This window comes from Chelonia mydas, chromosome 7 (genome assembly GCF_015237465.2).
Source record: "Chelonia mydas isolate rCheMyd1 chromosome 7, rCheMyd1.pri.v2, whole genome shotgun sequence".
Taxonomy (NCBI): Eukaryota; Metazoa; Chordata; order Testudines; family Cheloniidae; genus Chelonia; species Chelonia mydas.
In genome coordinates, this window is record NC_057853.1 from 97543268 (window position 1) to 97550829 (window position 7562).

The 7562-nt window shown below is 39.6% G+C and overlaps 1 long non-coding RNA gene across 2 annotated transcripts; it reads left to right on the forward strand.

Moving 5' to 3' along the window:
- The first annotated feature begins 200 nt into the window (after positions 1-200).
- On the forward strand, positions 201-2714 carry LOC122466702. Of its 2 annotated transcripts, none has more exons than XR_006292431.1 (3): positions 201-293; positions 1249-1325; positions 2679-2714. It is a non-coding gene; the product is annotated as an uncharacterized LOC122466702 (long non-coding RNA). The 2 variants fall into 2 exon arrangements; XR_006292430.1 differs by lacking the exon at positions 2679-2714 and adding an exon at positions 2228-2272.
- The last annotated feature ends 4848 nt before the right edge of the window (positions 2715-7562 follow it).

The following is a 7562-nucleotide window of genomic DNA, read 5'->3' on the forward strand; positions in this document are numbered from 1 at the left end:
ACTCCGATCTGAAGGAGTGTACCTGGCCTTTTGTGGACCCCTGCTGGAAGCCCTGAGGTACCACTACACCCCACCCCAGGAAGGAGCAGCAGAGGTGGATCCTCCAGGCCTGCCTAGAAGGGTCTCCTGGAAGCAGCCAATTAGAGCCCTGCAGGCTCAGATAAAAGGAGCTGCAGGGGTTGAGTAGGTCAGTTCTTGCCTGGCAGTAGAAGGGTTAGTGCTGGTCAAAGCTTTGTGATGGCTGCATTTGCTTAAGCTGGGAGAAGGAGGACCTGAGAACTCTAGCCCTAAAGGTAAGGGAGCAAGATAAAGGGGGCAGGCAGGAAGAGGCCCAGGTAATGCAGCAGGAAATAATTAAGGGTAACAGTATGTTGCTGCTGATTGTGGGGCCCTGGGTTGGAATCTGGAGTACTGGATGAACCCTGATTTCCCCCACTGACAAAGTGACCTAAGCCCTGTGAAGGGGACAGGGTTCTTTTAGGTTCCCAAGTGAAGGGCTTGATTTAAAGAGCCCAGAGGTAAGGCTAAATACCCTGGTGGGGGCAGACAGTTTGGTGAGCTCTTTGCTACCCAGAAAGGAGTCCACTTTTGATTGTGTGACTTGGTGAGAGGGCTGAGCCACTGACCTGCCAAGCAAGGCTGACAACTTACAGGGGTAGGAAGAGGCCTGTAGTTTCAGATGCAGCAGCAGGAGGTACTCAAAAGGTGAGTGCCCTCATCACAACTGTGAATTCCCTTTAACACAGGAGCTGCCCTACCTGATGAGACTAGCAGTCCATATGGTTCATTATTCTGTCTCTGTCAAAGAACAGTACCAGATGCTTCAGAAAAGGTGCAAGAAACTTCAGAGTAGACAATTTCCTATGAATAATCTGCCTAAAAGGTTATCCTGATATCACCAGTTTGTGGTTGGTTTAGGCCTGATGCATAGCCCTTATTTTTCTAAATTCTATTCAGTGTAAATATAGATGTTCTCATTATCAACATAAATGATTAATCATTTTTGATTCCTACTAAGCCCTGAGCCTCAATGATATCTTGTTACCATGAATTCCTAAGGTCAATTGTGCATTGTGTAAAAATGGTGTATACATTTCATTGAATGTCCCATTGTTCTGTATTATGCTGGGTCTAGGAGCACCTGTATTTACCTTCTCTTTACCATTTGTTGTTTTGCATATCTCTAGGATATCCATCTTATTAATCTCCTCTAAACTAAATTGTCTTAATTTTTTTTCAATTTCTCAGGTGTCTAATGATTGTTGTCACCTATTTCTGTTCAACATCTTGGAGACAGTGACCAGAACTCAAATACAGTACTCAAGGTAAGGTCATACAGTTGGTCTCTGTAAGGACATTACAATATTTATAGGTTTCAGAGTAGCAGCCGTGTTAGTCTGTATTTGCAAAAATACAATACAATATTACATTAATATTAATATTACATTGTAAATACATTACAATATTTATAATACTCTAATGTTGTCTTCTATTCCCTTTTTATACACCCTAACACTTTTTTTAAAAAAAGTGTCTGGTGATCAACACTACACATTGAGCAGATATTTTACACTGAGACCATTGTTACAAATAAATCCCAGGATCTGTTCCTGGGTGTTTACTATTCATGTAGAACGCCTCATTGTGTATAGATCAGATTATTCCTTACTTTTCATTTAAAAACACTGAATGTCATCTGCCATTATGCCACCAACCGCTTTTGCTTTGTTACATCCCTCTGAAGTTCTTCAGTTTTCTCAAGCTTTGACTGCTTTAAATAATTTGTCATTGTCAGTTTTTCCAACCTCACTGTCCAACACCTAATCCAGAACATAAAGAACTTCAATCCTAAATATAGAACCTTTCACTGCCCATTGTTTACTTCTTACAATCTTGAAAATTGATAAATCATTCCTAAACTTTGTTTTCTGTCTCTTACCGAATATCTAATTCATGATAGAACTATCAAGCCTGCAACTTTCTTGAATTTTAATCATAAGACTTTCAAAAACCTAGTCAGACATAATGTAACTTAGTGTAAGGTAACTTCCCACCAGTCTATAGGCACTTCTCCTCTATCTAGTGAGCTGTATCTGCTTCCTTTACTTACTCTTTTACATTACTCAGTATACTTAGTCAAGAACATTAGCATTGTCTGATTTTAATACCTTTGAACTTGTTCTTGCTTGTATGACAACTAGTTCCTTTATTTTTTGCTTTCTCCTAGAAAATGTACTGCAGTCTGTGACATGTTTTTACCACATTTCCCTGCTGAATACTAAAAATTTTTAATGCTTGGGGAGTCTAAGGCTTGTAAAATAAGCCAAGTGGGATTCCTGAAAATACAGTGCATCACCTTGAAAGTTGTGAGGTCCATCAGTGAAGGCTTCACTTGGCTTGGGTGTACAAAATATTTCAATTGTTTTTAATTACATTTTATTTTGATGAAGTTTTGTGACCTAAACTTTGTGACCCAGACTTATTATAGATTTCTGGTTAGTGTTGCAAAATGTCCATGAATATTCATCCAAAAGCTGTCAGTAGAGCCTGAAGTTCTTTAATTTGATCCAACAGCTTATTGGGTTATGTGAGGAGGTTGGTTGGCAGCTTCAGTCTGGTTACTAATATACAGGTGTCTGTAGTTAAAAACTGATCACAACTGGCACCCTTGTTGGCAGCCTCAGCAGGAAGACCAAGAACTGAATAAGCTCAAAAGCTGATGTGCCTCACCAGCAGTGATGAGAAGGTAATATGTAGTGCATTGCACTGCCCTAAGCTAAAATACTTCTGTTTACAAAGTTTCCCCTTTTGTCAAAATGGCACCTTTATGAACCACTGTGCTTTGAAAAGCAAAGTTTGGTATCTTATTACCCAGGGTTAATGGCCATGTCTATTAAAATGAGTTATCTTTAAAATTCTGTTTCAGAATCTCATGGGACGTGAAGAGTGACTGAGTTGTGGTCAATACACATAAAAGCTGATGCAAAATCTTTCTTATAGCAGTCTCAAAAGAATGTCTTGATTTTTTTTTATTTTAGATTCACAGAGAATAAAGACTTCCAGACCTATTGAAATTGAAACTAGGAAACATCTACTAGATGTCTTTCATCACTCAGACAAAATTGTTAAACATTTCATAACATACCAGTATGTATCCTCCAGAGTCACAGATACAGTCTAAGATAATGGGGCCATTTTATCCCTTTAATAGGCTATTCATTACAGCTGGGCATATTAGCAACTGAGCTGTGATGAACAATAGTCCAAAGGACTGGATTGTCCTTTCCATTCCTGTAAATAGAAGAGCACTAATATTGAGCAGATTTGGTCTGAGCAAGATAGAAAAAGAAGGAATTGTTGGCTGGATAACATCCTCCTTTTTCCAGGACCCTGTAACAGTTCATCCACTGGAGTTTAGGCCCTTTAATTTTTGTAGGAAGGGCCTGGGATTCAATTTATTCATTCTCTCTCTCTTGTCCTCCGCTCCCCCCACCCAGACTATGGATATCCTCGTGGGAAATCTAAGTAGATAATACCAGAAGCACCATTTGCTTAGGATGTGTGCCTGCCTCTCATAAGGGTGTGTGAAGTAGGGCAGGGGTGTTGGAGGTGGATTGTGCAGCATGGGTATCTGGTGAATGGCAACAAAAAGGAAATTCTGCTTCTCAGGCCTTGTCTACACTAGCACAGTAAGTCAGCCTAAATTATGCTATTCCAGCTACATGAATAACGTAACTGGAGTCACATAGCCTATTTCTCCACAGATCTGTACAGCTGGGAGGCCCCTACATTTCTTTATCCAAGAAAATTAGAAGAAAACTTGTGTAGTTTCCTGAGGCTGTCTGGTTTTTGGATCTCATTTCCCTCCAGCAGGATATTCTTCCTACCTCCCACAACTAACTTTAAGGCTAACACACTATCAAATAGCTTTGTGATTTATTCTGTATCTGAAAATTTATATTTTATATTTTTGGAGAGCATAGCTTTATGCAATTGCATAACCATGAAATATGTCAGTTTCACTGGCAGGCCAGTGAAGAGTTACTATTTTAAAACCTGATATTTTAAAAGTTTTTCAGATCTTTTTATAAAATTCTTTGAAACACATTTCCATGGCATTCTAGTCATATCATCTTAGTAACTGTTCAATATTAGGCAGTGAGTCAGTAAAAACTTGCTCATGAGAATACTCTCCTTGACTTGAGTGTAGCTACTCCCATGAATTAAGTTATACATGAAAAAGTTTGCAGGATTGGAATCTTTATATGAGCTATAAATACAGTCATTCCACTAGCTTTAGTTTCAACAAACAGCTCATATCATCACGTTCTAATAAGGTCTCCAGTGAGACCCTGATCCCCACTCCAACCCCTTTACATAAGGGCAGAGGGCTGGAGTGGTGTAAAGAGGGTCTAAAACTCCCAGATCCAGCTGCAGGAAAACTGGCAAGGGAACTGAGGAAGACAACCATAGATTTTACTCTGAAGATTTCTTCACACTTCAGTGCAGAAGCATGCCAGGGTAGGACTGGGGAGTAGGAATGGTGTGGCAACTGCAGAAGTGCGTGGAGCCACAGCCTAAAGTGTTGCGGAGGTGCTGGGCTGCACTGCTGGCCATAGATGCTGACAGGATAAAATAACTTAGGGAGCCCTCCATTCTTGTGTGAATTATAGGGAGAGTCACTCCAGCCGCTGGAGCAGTGCAGAATCTCAAGTTTGCAAAATCACTTTTTTCCCCCTGCACTGAGTTCTCACCCTTTGTTGGGTAGCTATATGAAGAGTAAAGAATCAAGACTAAATGTTTATGGAAACTTCAATTACCTGTGATATTGTGACCCAAAGAGCACCCCAGTGTCAGATGGCAAGGGACGCCCTGGTATGTTGGAGTGAGTTTCATCTGGTTTGACTAGCCTAGTGAAACCCATTTTAGATACAGTGAGTTGGGGTTTGTAAGGTGTCCTATGTGAATGAGTGACACACTGATCATAAATATTATGAAATGGATGTATTAACCCTACATGAATTATGGATCCTCAATATTATGCTTTAAAGTCAGTGACAAAACAAAGGGAGAGAAAGAGAGAAACAAGTTTTCTGCCAGCTATCGACTTGTCTCCTATGTACATTAAGCATGGTGGAATCAAAATAATGCAAGCTCCCTTCACCTGCTGATTTGCATATAAATGGAAAGTCCCCAGGAAGGGAAGAACAGCATGAGGCCATCCTAACTCGGGGTGGGATATACCATGAGTTTGGGAAGATATAAGGAGAAAAAGAAGCTATCTTGGGATCCATCACTAGACTGACACAACAAGCCAGAGAACTCATGCAAACTGAGAAAGATAGGTCCTTCATCTGAGAGGGTTGAAGTGTCTAGGAACTGAGTATAGGTGACAAACATGCTGAGGCAAAGATATTTCACCAAGGAAGATAAGGAAAACCAGCATTTGTGGTGCTTCTGATAGAGTCGGTCATGGCTGGAAAGAAAGGAATGTTCCAGGAAACAGCTGGACGTTTCAGAGCAGATGGCTTTCGAGGGATTTGGGGTGTGTTGGGGTCACCTGGCTGGTGAAGATCAGTGTGTGACTGCTGGAGTCAGAGTTGCTGAACGAGGCTGCTCAACACACAAGCATTCACTGAGTATATGCTGACAGGGAATTACAGCAGCAAAGCATTTTAAGGTACTCAAGGTTACAGCATAAACAGTGACAAACCTCACACTGGTGTGAATTGCACCCCAGAATGTGACAGATATTAATTTAGTATTCTTTAGCAAAATGTTTTATATATAAATTTGAAAGCTTGAAACTTAAACTGACAAATCTACAACATGATCCAGTTTTCTATTAATATTATAGATATATTGAGCAGTATATTTTTTGAAACTGGTTCAGTGCTGTGTAGTAGTATCTAACACATCTGTACAGTGTTAATTTTTATGGACTCATTAGAGGCTTTCAATTTAGCAACTTGCGCTGTCTTGGGAGTTATTTTAAGATCTTGAATAGAGCTGATATATTGCAAGCCTATTATCTTATTCAGTGATCAAATTTCTTGACCAGGTTTTATGATCTATGCTTTTATATTGCAATCCACACTTATTCTAATATGGGGGTTTTGGGGTTTTTTTTGTTCTGCAGTCATAACTGACTTGGTAAGTGTTATTGATGCTCAAAGTACTCATCTGTATCGAGATGACAGAGATAGTTATGCCTGTGGGTAAGTTTTGAATAGAGATTCATCAGCTCTGCAAAAATGTGTGCACTTCCACAAAATTTATAAAAACATGACTAATGACTCGAACTTAAAAGTTTCTAAGACTAATCCATGTTGCCCGTAGGAGATTCCAGAATCCCTCAGTACAGGAGATAAAAAGCAATAAATAAACACTGTTACTACATTTTTATTATTATTTGTGGCTGAGCCTTTTGACTCGACTGACTGCAAAAGATATCCAAGTTTCATGTATGCATTCAGGCAGTGAATCCCAAAGTTTCTTCCAAACTGGCTGCAGTTAACAAGATAGCCATTGCTTAACTTAGACTGGGCAGGATGAGCAGCTGGTCTTTGGAACAAGTTGGAAAAGATGTAATGAGCTGGCCCTTCTGATTGCTTTGGAGAAACAGAGCGCATTGCTGTCCTTTTTATATGCCACTGAAATGGCACTCATCTGTCATTAGAAAACAGGTTGTTGGCTGATATATTTTTTTTCTGGTGTGTCCAGAAGTAATTGGTTTGTATATCTGCTGGCAGAGTAAGTCCTGACTAGATGTTATAAGACAGGGATATTGCAAAATAACTCCCTGTGGTATCTTTCATATTCAGAAGGCAAATATTTGTATATTCAGTGGATAATGCAGTCAGAGGAATATTTTATGCACGTCATAATCCCATCTGGTAAAATTCAAAAAAATATGTGAGGGTGATTGTTCTCTGAGAATATTTACAGTCTTTTTTTGACAATGATCTGCATGTTTACAGATGTCTTAATGAAGAGTTGAGAGTTTGGAAACACTTTTAAAGCTCCCCCAATTTGTGACCCTGCTGAGAATTTTAATTAAAGTTATTGGAGAAATCTCCATGTTGGGGAGGAAGGGGCAAAAAGGGAGGAAGGGGCAAAAAGGAGGCACTTAAATGTATTGTATTTGTTCTGGATCCACTCTTGCTGGGTAGTCCCAGTCAGACCAAAACAAGCAAGCAAAATCTATGAATGTTGGCAGCTTTTAAGCTTTTCATATTGAGCCAAGTCGCTTAATGGCAATGAGTTTAGAGGTTTGCTCACCAGAGTTTTATTTCTGATAACTAGGACCTAAATGAACTGCTTTTCATGTGGCCAGTGTGAGTGTGTCAATATCTCTGAAGATGTTTTCTCATGAATGTCCACTGGAAATTTATGTTCACCGCCACCAAGAAAAATGTAGTTCTGCTCTGTTGCTTACAGCTTAAGAACGTGACACAGGATATCTGATTTGAATAATGGCCCTCATTTAGGTTTCTGAAACGTTTTTTTACCCATTCCTAGTGAAGGCAAAAAGTAGACATTTAAAGGCTGTTAAAATGAGG